General features: G+C 41.0%; 1 long non-coding RNA gene across 2 annotated transcripts in view; it reads right to left on the reverse strand.

The window, feature by feature from the left end:
• LOC138445937 (uncharacterized) overlaps positions 1-5760 on the reverse strand; it is a 127094-nt gene extending 121334 nt beyond the window's left edge. Inside the window, exon 1 of one of the 2 annotated variants that reach the window (XR_011259056.1) lies at positions 5597-5760. This is a non-coding gene — a long non-coding RNA (uncharacterized lncRNA). The remainder of the gene's footprint in view (positions 1-5596) is intronic. The other variant, XR_011259057.1, reaches the window with a different exon arrangement.
• Positions 5761-18583: the final 12823 nt, after the last annotated feature.

Consider the following 18583-nt stretch of genomic DNA (forward strand, 5'->3'; position numbering starts at 1 on the left):
AGAGTATTGGAGTGGGGTGCCATTGCCTTCTCCAAGGCTAGTTTAGTGATGATTCATTCCTTTAGCTTTTGCTTGTCAGGGAAACTCTTTATCTTTCCTTCAATCCTGAACAATAACCTTGCTGGGTAGAGTTGTTAAGTTTTTTCCTTTCAGTGCTTTGAATATATCATACCAGTTCCTTCTGGCCTGTAAAGTTTCTGCTGAGAAATCAGCTTACAACCTTACGGGGGTTCTCTTGTTATGTAAGTAGATGTTTCTCTTTTGCAGATTTTAAGATTCTCCATATCTAACATTTTAATTATAATGTGTCTTGGTGTGGGTTTCTTTGGGTTCATCTTTTTTGAGACTCTGTTTCCATGGCTTAGAATGTCTCCCCTTCACCAGGTTAAAGAACATTTTATCCATTATTTATTCAAATAGGGTTTCTGTCCCTTTCTTTCTCCTACTTCTAGATGAGAATATTAATATGCTTGATGTTGTCCCAGGGGTCCCTTAAATTATCCTCCCTTCTAAAATTCTTCTTTCTTTTTGCTGTTCCAATTAGGTGATTCCCTCTGCCCTATCTTCAATTAGGCAATTCCCTCTGCCCTATCTTTGATCCATTCTTTTCCATCCCCTAGCATGTTGTTGACTCCTTCTTGTGTATTTTTCATTTCAGTTACTGTATTCTTCAAGTCTGATTTTTATATATATTCTATCTCTTTGTTGCAGTTCCAAGTTCATCCATTCTTCTCTTGAGTTTGATGAGCATTTTTATGGCTATTAATTTGATACCTTTATCTGGTAAATTTTTTTGATACCTTTATCTGATAAGCAGATGTCTTTATCTGCTTATCTTTGTTTCATTTAGTTATTTTTCTAGGGTTTTATCTTGTTCTTTCTTTTTGGAAGATATTTGTTTCCTAATTTTGCCTAACTCTCTGCATTTTTTTCCCCTATGTATCATGTATATCATCTATATCTCCCAGACTGGAAAGAGTTGGCCTTATGTAGAAGGTGTCCTGTGGAGACCACTGGTGCATGTCCCCTGTAGAGACTGTGTGAGCCTTTCTGTTGTGTTTGGGCCACAACTGCTACCCTGCAGGTGGACTGGTAGGTGGGGCTGGCCCCCAGTGTGACCAGCTGTGAGGCCCAGCCACAACTTTTGTGAGCATGCTAGCGTACAGGGCTGAGGCAGGAGACACTTGGGAGGTTGCCAGTGTCAGCCAAGGCCACCCACCAGGTGAAGTGGGGCTCACCTCCCAGGGTGGGAGCCACTTTGGAGGGGCACTGATGCCAGCTAGGGATGCCCATCAGGTGAGGCAGAGTGAGAGTCATGTTGGAGGGGTCGGTAGGGTGGCAGTTTGGGCAGGACAGGGGAACACTGGGATGGGATGCATAGCATTAGCTAGGTTGGTTAAGAGTGACTGGAATGGTGCCTGCCAAACCAGCTAGGTGGAAGGAAAGTTTAAAAAAAAGGAGCAGCACCTGCCAGCGCTTCTTTCCCCCAGAGGAAGTTCCAGCAGATCCCTATCCCTCTGGTACCTTCCTTAATATTAACCGGTGGATCGTCTCATATGACACTGATGCTTTTCAAGCTATTGCCTCTGTCCTGGGACAGGAAGCAGGTGAGTTTGTGTGTGTGCCCTTCAAGAGGTAGAGTCTCAGTTTCACCAAGCCCTTCAACTCTCCCAGATGTAACCCCCACTGGTTTTCAAAGCCAGGCTTTATGCAGGCTCGTGTTCTTGCTGCAGGTTCCCTGGGCTGGGGAGCCTAGTGTGGTGCTCAAATCCCTCACTCCTTAGGGTGGACCTCCATAGTTGTGATAGCATTCCCATTTTGGGGTTGCCACACTAGGAGTATGGGTTCTAACTAGCCTGCATCTCTGCCCCTCCTACCCATCTCATGGTGGCTTTTTCTTTAAATTTTTAGTTGTAGAAAATCTGTTTGGCTTACTCCTGGTCATTCTTAAAAAGTTGTTCTATACGTAGTTGTAGTTTTGGTGTGTCCGTGGGAAGAGGTGAACTCAGGATCTTCCTATTCTGCATTTTGGTCTGAACTCAAGAAATAAACCAGAAGGAGGAAATTTGAACATATTTGGAGAAGGGGGGTGTTGGAAGTTAAGTAATATAGCAAGATTACAAAAAAGGTAGAAGGAGATTGGGAAAGGAGTTTATGAAGACAGGAATGAATTCTTTCTCCCTCTAAAACAGAAAAGAAAGAAATTAAAACAAAATTTATTGGTTTGTGGGGGTTTGGGTTACTTTGATTTTTAAATTTTTACTTGTTTATTTTATATTGGAGTAAATTTGATGTACAACATTGTATTAGTTTCAGGTATACAACAAAGTGATTTAATTATACATGTACATATACTGTTCTTTTTAAGATTCTTTTCCCCTTTAGATTATTACAGAGTATTGAGTAGAGTTCCCTGGTCTATTCAGTAGGTCTTTGTTGATTATCTATCTATTTTGTATATAATAATGTATATATGTTAATCCTAGCTTCCTAATTTATCTCCTCTTCCTTTCCCCTTTGCTAACCATACGTTTGTTTAAGTCTGTAAATCTATTTGTTTTGTAAATAGGTTCATTTGTATATTTTTTATATTCCACATATAAGTGATATTATATGATACTTGTCTTTCTCAGTCTTAGTATGATAATCTCCAGGTCCATCCATATCATTGCAAATGGCATTATTTCATTCTTTTAATGGCACAGTAATACTCCATTCTTTATCCATTCCTCTGTTGATGGACATATAGGTTGCTTTCATGTCTTAGCTATTGTAAATAATGCTGCAATGAACATTGGGATATGTGTATCTTTCTGAAGTATGGTTTTCTCTGAATATATGCCCAAGAGTGCGATTACTAGGTCATATGGCAGTTCTCTTTTTAGTTTTTTAAGGAACTTCCATACTGTTCTTCATAGTAGTTGTATGATTTATGTTCCCACCAACAATGTAAGAAGATTCCCTTTTCTCCACACCCTCTCCAGAATTTATTGTTTGTAGACTTTTTGATGATGGCCATTCTGACTGGTGTGAAGTGATACCTCATTACAGTTTTATTTACATTAATAACATATTTGAGTTGAGCATATTTGCATGTGCTTTAGGGCCATCTGTATGTCTTCTTTGGAGAAATGTCTACTTAGATCGTCTGACCATTTTTTGATTGGGTTCTTTGTTTTTCTGATATTGAGCTACATTAGTTATTTGTATATTTTGGTGATTAATCCCTTGTCAGTTGCTTCATTTGCAATATTTTCTCCCATTCTTTGGATTGTCTTTTTGTTTTGTTTGATTTCCTTTGCAGTACAAAAGCTTTTAAGTTCTGTCAGGAATATTAAGAAACAATTGTGAACAAGCAACAAAGTTTTATATGAACCATTTTCTCCTAATTATCTTGATGCTAAAGCAGAAAACAAAATTAAAACAAAATTTGTATTTGAGGTAGTGGCAAGTTATATGGTCTCACACTTCTGGCCTCCAAAGGGACACAAAATTATCTGATGAAAGGAGGAAGGCAGGGGTGTAAAGTAGGTTGGAGAAGAATAGATCTGGAACAGATGCTAAGGAGAATGGGAAAGAGAACTAACTAGTAACAAATGAAGAGCAAGCTAAACGGTGTTGGGACCCAAGTGAGTCTGGAAACCTTGAAATTGTAGCTGTTTCAGTTGCACAGTTGGGCAACTTTCCTTACTTCTATTGCACAAATCAACAGTGTACAAACAATGAAGGCCAGCACAAGGAGGGACTTGGCAGTGTAAAAAGGGTGAATTCACTGAGAAATAAATGAGAAATTTAGACGGAAAAAGAGTCCATGAGGGATTCATGGATTAGGGCAAGAAGGAAAGGCTGCAGGAACTAGGGATGAAGTTGAAGAGCAAACTTCAAATCCAATGATTATTCTGTGCTTTTTGTTTATGGGATCAAATTATATATTCTATATGGCCATTAGGGTGTCTTTGGTTGCAAGTAAAATCTAACCCCTCAAATGACTTTCAATAACGGGACATTACAAAAAATCTAGAACTAGGAATCTCTGTGAGTAGTTAAATAAATGGCACAAAAGTTTCAGGAATCTGGGCCAGTGTCTCTGCTCTCGTCTCCATTACTCTCACAAATTGTAAAATGGCTGCCAGAAGTCACCACAGGATTCCTGTCTTTGTAAAACACTACCCCTAGCCAGCCTTGGTGTGATTGCTGCTTCTGTGGGTGTGGTCTCCCCCTAACACCAGATGGAGTAGGCTTCTGCTAACTATGACAACAGTGAAGAGTGGTCTGTGAGAATCACAAGTTATTATTCTTTAGAATAGCCATCAAACAAAAACTCACTACTGTTAAGTACCCAAGTGACTGCACTAGTGCTTCAAGTATTTTTCCTAGAGATCTTTACATCAGTGCAGTAAGGAATAATTTCCCTATTTATCAGGTGTGGAAAATGAAGCCCACTGAAGGGAAAGTACTTGGCTAGGGTCACTCAGGACTTCCCCAAGTTCAAGGCAAGTGCTAATTACCCTGATGGAGATTATGACCAAAATGCATAAAATCCTTTGAATCTTTACTAAAACATTCACCTCCTCAGGACAGCTAAATTTCTACTGTCTTTTCCCTTTATCTAAGAAAAAAGATACTTCTACCTACCTAACCTCTTGTTTTTCTCATTAATATACATCCAAATACATGGCAAATATTTCTGAAAAAATAGTTTCCATGTTAGGCCTTCCATGTACTTGACTTTCCTGACTTCAATTCACAGTCATATATTGGCTAATGCTTCTAAGTTTCCTCCATGTGCTGAACCTGGATCCTTTGTGTTTCAGCTAAACGAACATTTGAGGTTGAAAAGGGAAGTGGGCTGGTAGACCACAGTCTGCCTTACACTGTTTGGACAAATTTAACAGTTCACTGTATTTTACCTTTATTTTATTAAAAGAGTATAAAATATAGATAACAGCATTGACGATAGGAATAAGAAGCATTAGTCTTATAAACTTAGTATAGTTATGACAGAAAGGAGCAAATCTTCATTCTCTTCCGATGCTTTTTAGACTTCAACTGATTAATTTTTATCAAGTTGTGATGGAAAAATGCAAAATTGAGAATATGAGTAAAATGATAGAGCCATATTATCAAAGATTATATCCACACACACACACACACAGAAATAAAATCCTCCTTTCAAATATATAATTCTATTAATTAGCATTCATGCAGTTTACTCTAATTCACATTTTCACGAACTCATATGTGAAAAGGGGACTATCTACTTCTCTTTATATTCACAGTTCTCAAATCGTGTGGTCTTCTTTAAATAATTTTTCTCATTTCTTCCTAACACCCACCTTGATCCTCTTACTTTTAACAGAAGTCTAACGCTGCTGTTCCTCTATGTTTGTCTCTGACTCTTCCTCTCTGTCCTGAACTGCAACTCTCACACTTTCATTTTTTTTTCTATCAGTCGCACTTGCTTTCCTTTCCCCTAAAATGTTCCTAAATGTCTCAGTGATTTTTCTTCCCGAAGTGATCCTAAGTGCCTCTAAGCAAAGAGAATAGGAATACAGTCAACATAAAGAAGTAAGAATTAGAAATAGAAATAACTTACGTGTTGGCAGTTTCTTAGTATTTTTTTCCATGTGGATTAGTTCTTATTTGTGCTCTTTAGACCATAATAACTATTAGAATTCCTCTGCCTGGCACAGTCTTGAGAATCTTGTTACAAGCAATGGATGTTGTATTAACCAATAAAATTTAGTGAACAGTGCACACAGAGGACCTAAATTCCAATCTAATATCTGCCTTTGGATAATAATTAACACCACAAGACTTTGCTCATTTTAGACTTAGTAGAAGGGAAAACAAATCTAAATTCACAAAAAATCTGAATCATAGACCATTTTTAAAAGCTAAATTGCTGGGACTTTCCTGGTTGTCCAGTGGTTGGGAATCTACCTGCCAGTGCAGGGGATACGAGTTCCATCCCGGGTCTGAGAAGATTCCACATGCCCTGGGGCCACTAAGTGGTCACTAGCCCATATGCAACAACTACTGAACCCAAACTCTAGAGCCCGTGCTCTGCAACAAAAGAAGCCACCACAATGAGAAGCCCGTGCACCACAATGAAGAGTACCCCCCTCGGCACAACTAAAGAAAACCTTTATGCAGCAGCGGAGACCCAGTGCAGCCAAAAGAAAGAAAAGCTAAACTGTTGCGTTGTTTTCCTATATCTATCCCCCGGAGAAGGGAAAGGCAACCAACTCCAGTATTGTTGCCTGGGAAATCCTATCGACAGAGGAGCCTGGAAGGCTACACAGTCCAAGGGGCAGAGAGTCAGACATGACTTAGGGACTAAACGACTTGAACTGCTAAGTAACTTGAACTGCTAAGCAAGGTTTGCTAAGTTTTGCCTACCCTAATAATTGAATAACACGTCAGGTAGTTAGCAAGATCAGTTTAAATACAAGGACTTCCCTGGTAGTCCAGTGGTTAAGAATCTGCCTGTCAATGCATGGGACATGGGTTCGATCCCTGGTCTGGGAAGATCGTACATGCCACAGGGCAGCTAAGCCCCTGTGCCACAACTGCTGAGTCCATGCTCCAAAATTCATGAAGCCCGCATACCTAGAGCCTGTCCTCTGCAACAAGAGAAGCCACCTCAATGAGAAGCCTGAGCACCATAACAAAAGGTAGCCCTGCCTCATCGCAACTAGAGAAAGCCCTTGAGCAGCCACAAAGACCAAGATCAGCCAAAAAAGAAAAAAAAAAAACAGAAAGTAAACGTAAATAGCAAAAGTGTATATCTCCTTGAAAACCTTTCTACTTTTAAGTAGGCTAACATCCTAACCACACAGTCACAGTCTCACTTGGGACTAATTTTTTCTTGCGATAGCATTGAGAGTTATTCCTTCTAAGAATGGTTTCGCTAGAGATTTACATTTTATTTTAATCTCAAAAATTAGGGTTACATCTCTGATAAAATTAGAAAGGGTTAGAAAGGGATTCACTGAATGAAATAGCATATGTGATTTCAACTGTGAGGGACAGGGTCAAAGATTGTCATAGGTGGTATTAATCTTCAGTCTATTGCTTCTTCATTTATCATAAGTAATTAGGTGGTACTTTATTATGTCATCAAGTTCGTGGGCCTTAATTAGAAAAACAAATCTGCATTATACGGAGAATTTGTAGATTTTGAAACACTTAGATATAGCACTTGGTGGTGGCTTAGTCGCTAAGTTGCGTCCAACTCTTGCAACCCCACCAGGCTCCTCTGTCCATGGGATTTCCCAGGCAAGAATACTAAAATGGGTTCCCATTTCTTCTCCAGGGGATCCTCCGACCTAGGTTTCAAACTTGGGTCTCCTGTGTTGCAGGCAGATTCTTTACCAACTGAGCCACCAGGGAAGCCCAGATATAGTACTTAACTGATGCCAACTCCCTCCCCCCAAATTTTTAGGGAGAAAATAAAGGAAGAGCAAAGTGCCATTCAAAACCCACAAGATTTGGAGTAAAATGACCAGTCCGTATCTGGAGCACAATGTACTATGATTTTGGACAAGTCCTCTAACCTCCCTGAGCCTGTTTTCCAGTTGCAAAATGATACTACCAACCTCAGAATGTTATTTTGAGTGTTAAGTTCAGTCATGCATAAGAAAATGTTTGAACCCTGTTTAGTAGCATTTCAAATGCTAGACTAAAACTGGAGGAATGTTTAACTTGCATTTGATTGTTTTTAAAATGAAATTGCTCTCGTCTTGGTCTAAGAGAAAAATTTCCTGCAACACTTGGCATCTTTTGAAAAACTAATAATAAACTCTTCCACCCATGACTGACTCACAATCATTTTATACTTTTGTGAAAAGAAGGAAACATGGTTTCAAAAGTAGTGATTTTAGTCAAACTGTCAAATCATCCCTACTTTTGGGTCAGGAAAACATCTCCATGTGAATGCAGTGTGGAGTTTAAAGTGGTTTTTCACTGAAACATCAACAATAATTTTAGCTATGTTGTTAAAAGTTAAATTTTCATTATGTTTGGTTTAGCATGAACTAAAGTTTTACAAAGAGTACTAGGATCATAACAGATGACAGGAAAGCACTGAAGGAAAGAATTGCTTTTGATGTATTTTGCATTTATACATGCAGGAAACCAAAACAGTGACTCTTGACTAGGCTAGATCATCTAACTCCCGATGGTGATAGGTAATATGTGTGTTGTGTGTTGAGTTGCTCAGTTGTGTCCGATTCTTTGCGACCCCACAGACTGTAGCCCACCTGGCTTCTCTGTCCATGGAATTCTCCAGGCAAGAATACTGGAGTGGATTGCCATTCCCTTTTCCAGAGGAACTTTCCAACCCAGGGATCGAACCCTGGTCTCCTGCATCGCAGGCAGGTTCTTACCGTTTGAACTACAGGGACGTTCTGATAGGTAAATCATCATCAATAAATAATTTGTTTAGTATTCACAGGACTCTAAGCACTGAATGGAGAATAACAAAGAAGGAGAAATGTAAATATGTAATAACACATCACCTATCAGAGTTTTGAAATATAGAAATTGTGCTCAGGCTGAAATGCCAGTCACTTTCCCCTGCCAAAGTCTCCTCAGCCTGTTGCCTGCAGATTAGAAGAGCCTTCCATGAAGAGGAGCCATCCTGCCCTGCTCTCTGACTACTTAATTTGGCCAGGGACAGATTCTTGGCCCAAAGTGAGTCAATCATATTTTCAGAGATGGAAAGGCTGAATTGGAGGGTGCTGGCACTGAAGACGCAAGGTCATGAAGAGTTGTTACCAAAATCGACAGCATGGCAGCCCAAAGCCAGTGTTATGAAGGAAAAGAAACTAAAAACTTCACAGAGAAGCAGAATAACTCATCTGCAGAGAGGAAGATAGAACAGCTGTAAAACAGCTGAAGGATGAAGAGACGTTAGGGAACCAAGTAGCTAGAAGGAGGGGAGAATGAGAGAGAGAGATCTGACCGTGCTTCCTTCAGCTGGGTTCTGAATAATGTCTTAAAATAAATCTCCTTTCCTTTGTTGTGCTGTCTCCAGTGTGTTTTGGTTTCTGAGAATCAAGGGACACTTTACTAAGCCTTCACTGATTGGACTAGAGCCCAAAGTCAAAAGATAAACAAGAAAGGCACTTGAACAGTCAAATTACATTTCCAAAATACTATGGACTAAAGCTCACAAGACACTAAGAGTCTTTGATTGCTTATTTAATTTCTTATAGCAGCTTTATTAAGATAATTCACTTACTATCACACTCACCCTTCTTTAATTGTATGTTTACTTTAAATTTCTTTTAATCCCACCAATCCAAATCTCATGTCCAAGTCTACCAGTATTCTTAATAACCAGGAGAGAATGGCCAGTAGAAACAAGCACACTAGGGCAATAAAAAGTGACAGTTGACGGCATAGCAGCAAAAGAGGAAATAGAAAAACTATAAATAGGAGAACAATAATTCCAAAGAAGAAAAAAAAAATAAAAAGAGCAATCTGGGGCATGCAGTGTGTTTTCATCAGGCCCTTCTAGTTCCGAGGAGCAGCTCAAGTTACATCTAATATTAGGGGAAGGAGTTGTAAGGAATGAAGAAAACAAGAATCTCAACCCCACAGGCCTCGTGGGAACTACCAAAGGCCAAATCACCAAGCCTTTGGAAGAACAGGCGCTGCAGCGAAGCCAGACCTCAGGAAGACTGGAACCAGGACTCCATGGAGAATCCAAGGTTACCCCAGGACTTCGGCATTGGAGTTCGCACATCGTCACCTCTATGATCAATTACCTACGGCCTCCGTTCTCCCCTCTGGCTGCGCTTGGCAGTGGCTCGCAGCTTCTCTGCTTCCCTCCAATCCACTTCCTCAACCCCTCTTTGGAATTTGTAAACTGCCAGCTCTTGACCTATGGCAACCTGCAGACTCATTCTGTTTGGCCAGCGTGGAGGCTTCACGTTTAGAATTCAAAGGTCCTAGGGTGGGGCATGAACTAGGCAGTCACCCAAATCTTTGCAAGCCCGGCTACCTTCCCCACGCCCTCTCCCCTTATTTGCATAGCCCGTCCCCCTCCTGCTGAAGGTGTTGGAGTGGGTGACTTCTGCTCTCGACCTCTTTTCTATCTCACAGCTTAGCATCACATTTGCTTCCTCGGAACTTTGGCTTATTCTACCCCATCGGCTCCCTCTGTACATCTTTTTAGCTCCCACTACTAATCAGTAATTTCCAGCTCAGATCCCCCAGAGGTAGAGATCTGAACCACAATCTCCAGTTTTGGCTAAACTTTTCCCATCGGTTCATTTTGTAGATGCTGGCCAGCCTAGAGCACGGCTGCTTTAGGACGGGAGTTGAGTCCCTTTTATCAGCGGTGACTGAAGAGTTGCAAGGCCTGCAGAGAACAGAGTGCAGCTGTCTGGGGCTGACACCTCAGCATGGTCCATGAGCAGATACCTGTATTGGGGCTGAGGGAAAAGTGGCTGCAGTAATTGTGTGACCTAACTCTGGAAACCTTAAAAAGCCTGAGAGAATCAGGTTCCATGTAGCTTCCTTAGATACAGTCTATGACCCTCACATGGAGTCTTTAGTAGTAGTATCAGTCGCTCAGTCATGTCTGACTCTTTGCGACCCTACAGGCTGTAGCCCACCAGGTTCCTGTGTCTATGGGATTCTCCAGGCAAGAATACTGGAGTGGGTTGCCATTGCCTTCTCCAGAGGATCTTCCCGACCCAAGAACTGAACCCAGGTCTCCTGCATTGCAGGTAAATTCTTTACCATCTGAGCTACAAGGAAGTCCTGTAGCTTGGAGTCTTTAAGAAAAGGTTAAATTGTGTTCAGTGTCCTCTAGCTAAGGAATCAAATGATGTGCATAGTACATTCTGGAAGCATTTCCATGGAAAATCATGAAAGTAAAAATAATGGAAGGTATTTAATGTGTATTCAGATATTTGAGAAACCTTGGATGGTTTAAAAAAAGAGAAAAAAAATGAAAACCTCATTTTTCACTGAAATAAGAATTAGTCGCCAAACTTAAGAACAAAAGCTACAGAAAGTTTTCTAATCCTGGCTCTGCCATTTTCCAGCTAGCAAATTATTTAGTAATTCGGTTCCTCGATTGCCTCATCTCTAAAATGAGGGTAATACAAGTACCTGTCTTATAGAATTGTGAGATTAAACAAAATAATCCAAATAAAACGTTTAGTGTGGGTACCTGGTGCATAGTTGGTGTTCAAAATTAATTAATTACTGCTGCTGTTATTTTGTTCAGTTCAGTTCAGTTCATTTCAGTCGCTCAGTCATGTCCAACTCTTTGCGACCCCATGAATTCGCAGCACGCCAGGCCTCCCTGTCCATCACCAACTCCCAGAGTTCACTCAGACTCGCATCCATCGAGTCACTGATGCAATCCAGCCATCTCATCCTCTGTCGTCCCCTTCTCCTCCTGCCCCCAATCCCTCCCAGCATCAGAGTCTTTTCCAATGAGTCAACTCTTCGCATGAGGTGGCCAGAGTACTGGAGTTTCAGCTTCAGCATCATTCCTTCCAAAGAAATCCCGGCTGATCTTCAGAATGGACTGGTTGGATCTCCCTGCAGTCCAAGGGACTCTCAAGGGTCTTCTCCAACACCACAGTTCAAAAGCATCAGTTCTTCAGCGCTCAGCCTTCTTCACAGTCCAACTCTCACATCCATACATGACCTCAGGAAAAACCATAGCCTTGACTAGACAGACCTTAGTCGGCAAAGTAATGTCTCTGCTTTTGAATATACCATCTAGGTTGGTCATAACTTTTCTTCCAAGGAGTAAGTGTGTTTTAATTTCATGGCTGCAATCACCATCTGCAGTGATTTTGGAGCCCCCAAAAATAAAGTCTGTCACTGTTTCCACTGTTTCCCCATCTATTTCCCATGAAGCGATGGGACCAGATGCCATGATCTTTGTTTTCTGAATGTTGAGCTTTAGGCCAACTTTTTCACTCTCCACTTTCACTTTCATCAAGAGGCTTTTGAGTTCCTCTTCACTTTCTGCCATAAGGGTGGTGTCATTTGCATATCTGAGGTTATTGATATTTCTCCCGGCAATCTTGATTCCAGCTTGTGTTTCTTCCAATCCAGTGTTTCTCATGATGTACTCTGCATATAAGTTAAATAAGCAGGGTGACAATATACAGCCTTGACATACTCCTTTTCCTATTTGGAACCAATCTGTTGTTCCATGTCCAGTTCTAACTGCTGCTTCCTGACCTGCATACAGATTTCTCAGGAGGCAGGTCAGGTGGTCTGGTATTCCCATCTATTTCAGAATTTTTGACAGTTTATTGTGATCCACATAGTCAAAAGCTTTGGCATAGTCAATAAAGCAGAAATAGATGTTTTTCTGGAACTCTCTTGCTTTTTCCATGATCCAGCAGATGTTGGCAATTTGATCTCTGGTTCCTCTGCCTTTTCTAAAACCATCTTGAACATCAGGAAGTTCACGGTTCATGTACTCTTGAAGCCTGGCTTGGAGAATTTTGAGCATTACTTTACTAGCGTGTGAGATGAGTGCAATTGTGTGGTAGTTTGAGCATTTTTTGGCATTGCCTTTCTTTGGAATCGGAGTGAAAACTGACCTTTTCCAGTCCTGTGGCCACTGCTGAGTTTTCCAAATTTGCTGGCATAATGAGTGCAGCACTTTGACAGCATCATCTTTCAGGATTTGAAACAGCTCAACTGGAATACCATCACCTCCACTAGCTTTGTTCGTAGCGATGCTTTCCAAGGCCCACTTGACTTCATGTTCCAGGATGTCTGGCTCTAGATTAGCGATCACACCATCATGATTATCTGGGTCGTGAAGATCTTTTTTGTACAGTTCTTCTGTGTATTCTTGCCACCTCTTCTTAATATCTTCTGCTTCTGTTGGGTCCAGACCATTTCTGTCCTTTATCGAGCCTATCTTTGCATGAAATGTTCCCTTGGTATCTCTAATTTTCTTGAAGAGATCTCTAGTCTTTCCCATTCTGTTCTTTTCCTCTATTTCTTTACATTAGTAGGATTTTTATAATGGTTGAGATTTTTCTCTTTGTACATATGTATTCTATCTGACATTCTGTTTTAGCTCTGTCATATGAATTATGTATTGTATTTCCACACGAAACAAACTGCTTCAATTGACTTGCTATACTCTATAACAACAGTGGTTTGTTTGGGGGGGGTGGCGCGGAGCTGGTTCTGAGCTTATTTTAACCCTATTGCTGGTCTGCTATCCAGACTAGCACTATTAGCTTATCTTGGTGCCTAGACTGAAAGGCAACCCAGGCAAGGCACCCTTCAGAGCAGGCTCCAGTCAGACAGCTGTCAATTTGAAAGTAAACACCTTTGAAAAACAACAAAGGCTAGCACTGATGCCAAAGGATTTATCTAAAGTCAGTCTGTTTGGATTCTCTGGCCAGTTCTAAGATGACTTCCTGCCTGGAAATAAGACAGGAAAGTGCTGGAATGGGTGCATGCCAAAAGGACTGAGGCCTGAAAGAAGTAGAACTCAACACAACCATGAGAGCTTTAGAAAAGAAATCAATGCTAGTCCCACCTTAGACCAATTAAATTCTAATCCTCAGGGTTGGGGGAGAGGATAGAAGAGGGAAAGCAGCCATATTTGTTTTTTTACTTATTTATTTTTGGCTGCACTGGAGTTTGTTTATTCCTTGCTCTGTGCAGGCTTTCTCTAGTTGCAGTGAGTGGAAGCTACTGTTCTTTGTGGGGCATGGGCTTCTCATTGCAGTGGCGTCTTCTGTTGCAGAACATGCACCCTAGAGCACTCAGAGTTCAGTAGTTGTGCACAGGGCTTAGTTGTTCCACAGCTTGTGGAATCTTCCCAGACCAGGGATTGAACCCATGTCCCCTGCATTGGCAGGGGGACTCTTATCCACTGTACCAACTGTGAAGTCCTACTCAGCCTTTTTTTTAAAGCTCCTCAAATGCTTCTAAAGTGTAGCCAGGGCTGGAATCCCGCTAGTTCAGTTCAGTTCAGTCACTCAGTCGTGTCCGACTCCTTGCAACCCCATGGACTGCAGCACGCCAGTCTTCCCTGTCCATCACCAACTCCCAGAGTTTACTCAAACTCATGTCCATCAAGTCGGTGATGCCATCCAGCCATCTCATCCTCTAGGACTTCTTCTAATTGGCTTCTGCCATTGGGCAAGCCCTCCTCAGAAGACAGCCTCTGGGCAAGAACAGAGGAAAGGAGAAAAAACATTGCCCAAGGACCTGCTCATCATTGCAGCCTCCACAGGAGTCGGCCAGGCCTTAACCCTCTGCTGAGCACTGCGTGGAAACAAAGGGAAAGGAGGCAAGAAGATCGTAATTACCACTGACTGCCTTCACAGAGCTTTCGACACAGCGGGGAAGTCAATATTAGCACTCAAGAGATGGTTGAGCGACTTCCCTGTTAGTCCAGTGGCTAAGACTCCATGCTTCCGATTCAGGGGGCATGGGTTTGATCCTTGATTGGGAAATTAGATCCCACATGCTGCAACTAACTACTAATAAGTCGCTTCAGTCGTGTCTGACTCTGTGCGACCCCATAGACGGCAGCCCACCAGGCTCCCCCATCGCTGGGATTCTCCAGGCAAGAACACTGGAGTGGGTTGCCATTTCCTTCTCCTGTTTTCCTTTAAAATTGGAGGAAGTTACAGTTCAGTACACACAGGCAAAGAGTTCACACTTAAAGATCCCTCATGCCACAACGAAGATTGAAGATTTGTGTGCCACAACTGAGACCCCGTGCAGCCAGCGAAAGAAAGAAACAGTCACAGAACTGCAAGACATTAAATACTTTGCGGCTGTGATTGAAGGGACATGCTCTGAGAGTTCAGCCAAGGTTGAGGGGAAGGTCAACATGGAGGAGAAAAAAAACCTCCTGAGAATGAATAAGACCTTGGCATGAAGGGAGTCTGGGGAAGGCAGTTACAAGAACAGAGAACAGAAGGAACAAGCCAAGGAAAGGGTACAGGGTGGCACGAACAGTGACGAGACCGCTGCACTGAGGGTGCAGGATATCCTGGGGAGCAGTAGGAAATGCACTTGGATGACTCAGGCAGAGTGAGGCCAAGTTATGGAGGGCTGGTGTACTAGGCTGAGTAATTTAAATGTTATGCAATAGGAATGCGGTCCCAACAGGAATGGGGTCTTCAGTAATGATAGGCAATGTTTTTGAGTAATCAGACGGAATATTGGAGGAGACCAGAGATAGCAAGACTAAGTAGTATTGAGGGTTACAGTTATCCTAATGTGGGAAATTAAAAAAAAAAAAAACAAAAAAAAACTGAAGGCCTATTGGCCATAACAGAAACAGATGAAGAGTAAATCCTAATAATAGCTTTACAGTGTGTGCTTATTTTGACCTTTGTCAGATTATATAATATATGCACATTATATAATTTGAGAAATCACAGAAAAGTAAAAGAAAAAATGCATAATCTCTCTAAACACAAGCAACAACTTCTCTGGCATTTCTTTCTAGTTTTTCATATACTTTTATGTGGTTGTGATCTCACTGTCTAAGCAATTTTGTATCCCATCTTTAATATGTGTTAGAATTTTCTACATCATTAATAGCTTTAAACTTTTATTATTGTAGTAGTATTGTAGTATTGTAGTATTGTAGTATTGTAGTATTGTGTTGCCTCTATTAATATGGATGTACCGTGATTTATCTATAGGGCAATAGATTTCAATTTTTTTTCAAATCTTCCCCTGTTAAAAAAAAGTGCTATGTAGAAGTATATCTCTATGTATTATTCTGTCCATCCTGGTGGTTAGATCCATAAGACAAATTCCTAGAAGACATTAATGAATAAAAAAAATTTTTTTTACTTGCTGAGAGTTTCCTTTTCCAAGTATTGAACTAATTTGCACTCCTGCCAACAGAGTAGAGCAATGCTATTTTTTTACTCTAATTATCTTTCCTAATTGCTAGAGTTAAAAAAATGAAATTTAACTTGTATTTTTTAATTTGTGAAGTTGAACTTTTTATGTGCCTATTAACTGCTTATATGAATGATTTGTCCCTTCTCTTTTCCCATCTAGAAATAGTAAGAAGGAATAAATTTTAGAATTAGCAAAATACCTAAGGATGAAAAAGAGTGAAGATTCAATGTTCTTAGTCAAAGATAAATAAGAGAAAGCAAATAAATAAATTTAAAAAATGAAAGATTAGATAACAAACTAGAAAAAAAATCCACCACATGGCAGAAAACAGTCTGTTTTCAGAAAATACAAAGAGCTTATACCAGTCAATAGGTCAACAGTCTAACAGAAGAATGGGCAAGGACATGACAAATGGTTCTAGAGAAGGAAATGCAAGTGGATTTTAAACACAAACTGATACCCGGCTTTCCTGACAATAAAATATGCAAGTTACAATGAAAATGAGATTGCATTTTCACCTAGATTTGCAAAGGCCAAAATGTTTAATAAACACACGTTGTCATGGAGGATATTAGACAACAGGCACTCTTCCACTGTTAATATACTGCTAATTTATGTGATCACTTTGGGGGATAATTGGACAATAGATTTCAATGTGGAAAAGAGACATGTCCTTTGAACCAACAATTCCGCTTTTGGAATTTATCCTACAGATGATTCACAATATGCATAAAACAATATAAAACCAAAATCATCATTGCAAATTTGGGTGTAGGAGAATAATATTGGAAACAACCTAAGATATGTTCAATTCAGTTCAGTCGCTCAGTCATGTCCGACTCTTTGTGACCCCATGAATTGCAGCACTCCAGGCCTCCCTGTCCATCACCAACTCTCGGAGTTCACCCAAACTTGCGTCCATTGAGTTGGTGATGCCATCCAGCCATCTCATCCTCTGTCGTCCCCTTCTCCTCCTGCCCCCAATCCCTCCCAGCATCGGAGTCTTTTCCAATGAGTCAACTCTTCTCATGAGGTGGCCAAAGTATTGGAGCTTCAGCTTTAGCATCATTCCTTCCAAAGAACACCCAGTACTGATCTCCTTTAGAATGGACTGGTTGGATCTCCTTGCAGTCCAAGGGACCCTTAAGAGTCTTCTCCAACACCACCATTCAAAAGCATCAATTCTTCTCTGCTCAGCTTTCCTCACAGTCCAACACTCACATCCATACATGACTACTGGAAAAACCATAGCCTTGACTAGACGGACCCTTGTTGGCAAAGTAATGTCTCTGCTTTTTAATATGCTATCTAGGTTGGTCATAACTTTTCTTCCAAGGAGTAAGCGTCTTTTAATTTCATGGCTGCAATCACCATCTGCAGTGATTTTGGAGCCCCAAAAAATAAAGTCTGACACTGTTTCCCCTGTTTCCCCATCTATTTCCCATGAAGTGATGGGACCAGATGCCATGATCTTAGTTTTCTGAATGTTGAGCTTTAAGCCAACTTTTTCACTCTCTTCTTTCACTTTTATCAAGATGTAATACATGTTTGGACTCTGAGGGAGAGGGAGAGGGAGAGGGAGAGGGTGGGATGATTTGGGAGAATGGCATTGAAACATGTATACTATCATGTAAGAAACGAATCACCAGTCTATGTCCGATGCAGGATGCAGGATACAGGATGCTTGGAGCTGGTGCACGGGGATGATCCAGAGAGATGATATGGGGTGGGAGGTGGGAGGGGGGTTCATGTTTGGGAACTCATGTACACCCCTGGTGGATTCATGTCAATGTATGGCAAAACCAATACAGTATTGTAAGGTAAAATAAAGTAAAAATAAAAATTTAAATAAAAAAAAGAAGTAATACATGATGTACATGAAGTATCTGTACAGTTGAATATTATGCATCCATTAAAAAGAACAATGTGCCTTTGTGGGTACTGATATAGCATTTCTCCAGGATATATTGTTGAAAAAAAGTAAGATGCAAAGACTACCACTCTGTAAAAGGGGTGAGGAGCATAGGTGTTCATTTGCTTGTATATGCAAATGAAGAAACTGAGAGAGGCCGAGAATTTTCCCTTTATCCTTTTGTTCCTTTTGAACTGTGTGTTCTATATCTACATTCTATATCTACAATGGGAAAAGGTGACTGTTAAGAGGATGACGATGGGTTTTGTACATTGTGTAAAATCAAGGTTCAAAAGGGCAGCTGCTTGGATTCTCTCCAGGCTGTGATCTGGATAAAGCTGTACTGTTAGAGTCTCTCTGGACGGTAAGCCCTAGTTCACAGTGGCTGTCAATGTTGACTTCCCTGTTGAATCATCACCATCTAGCCCAGATGGTAGGTGCTTTGTAAAAGTGTCTTAGATGACTAAAAGATTCTAAAGAATAGAAAACTGAAGCAGCCATAGAGAGAATCAGAGAGATCCATGTGAAAAAAAGACTCAGAGACAAAAGCATTTATGAGCGTAAAGAAGGTAACTTGCAAACATGTTGCAAGGGAATCAGACTTCAGAAGGAGTGGACCAGAGCCAGCCTGCCCCTTCCGTACCAGTGCTGTTGTAGATAGCAGGGTCAAAGCTATGGAGAGGAAGCTGGAGGGGTGGGCGGGGCCAGATTGCCATGAGTCCTAGACACTGCGCAGTGGAGGGAGAAGAATGAATGAGAGAAGTCAGAAAGAAACTGAAAGCC

The sequence above is a fragment of the Ovis canadensis genome, chromosome 9, assembly GCF_042477335.2.
Source record: "Ovis canadensis isolate MfBH-ARS-UI-01 breed Bighorn chromosome 9, ARS-UI_OviCan_v2, whole genome shotgun sequence".
In the NCBI taxonomy this organism is placed as follows: Eukaryota; Metazoa; Chordata; class Mammalia; order Artiodactyla; family Bovidae; genus Ovis; species Ovis canadensis.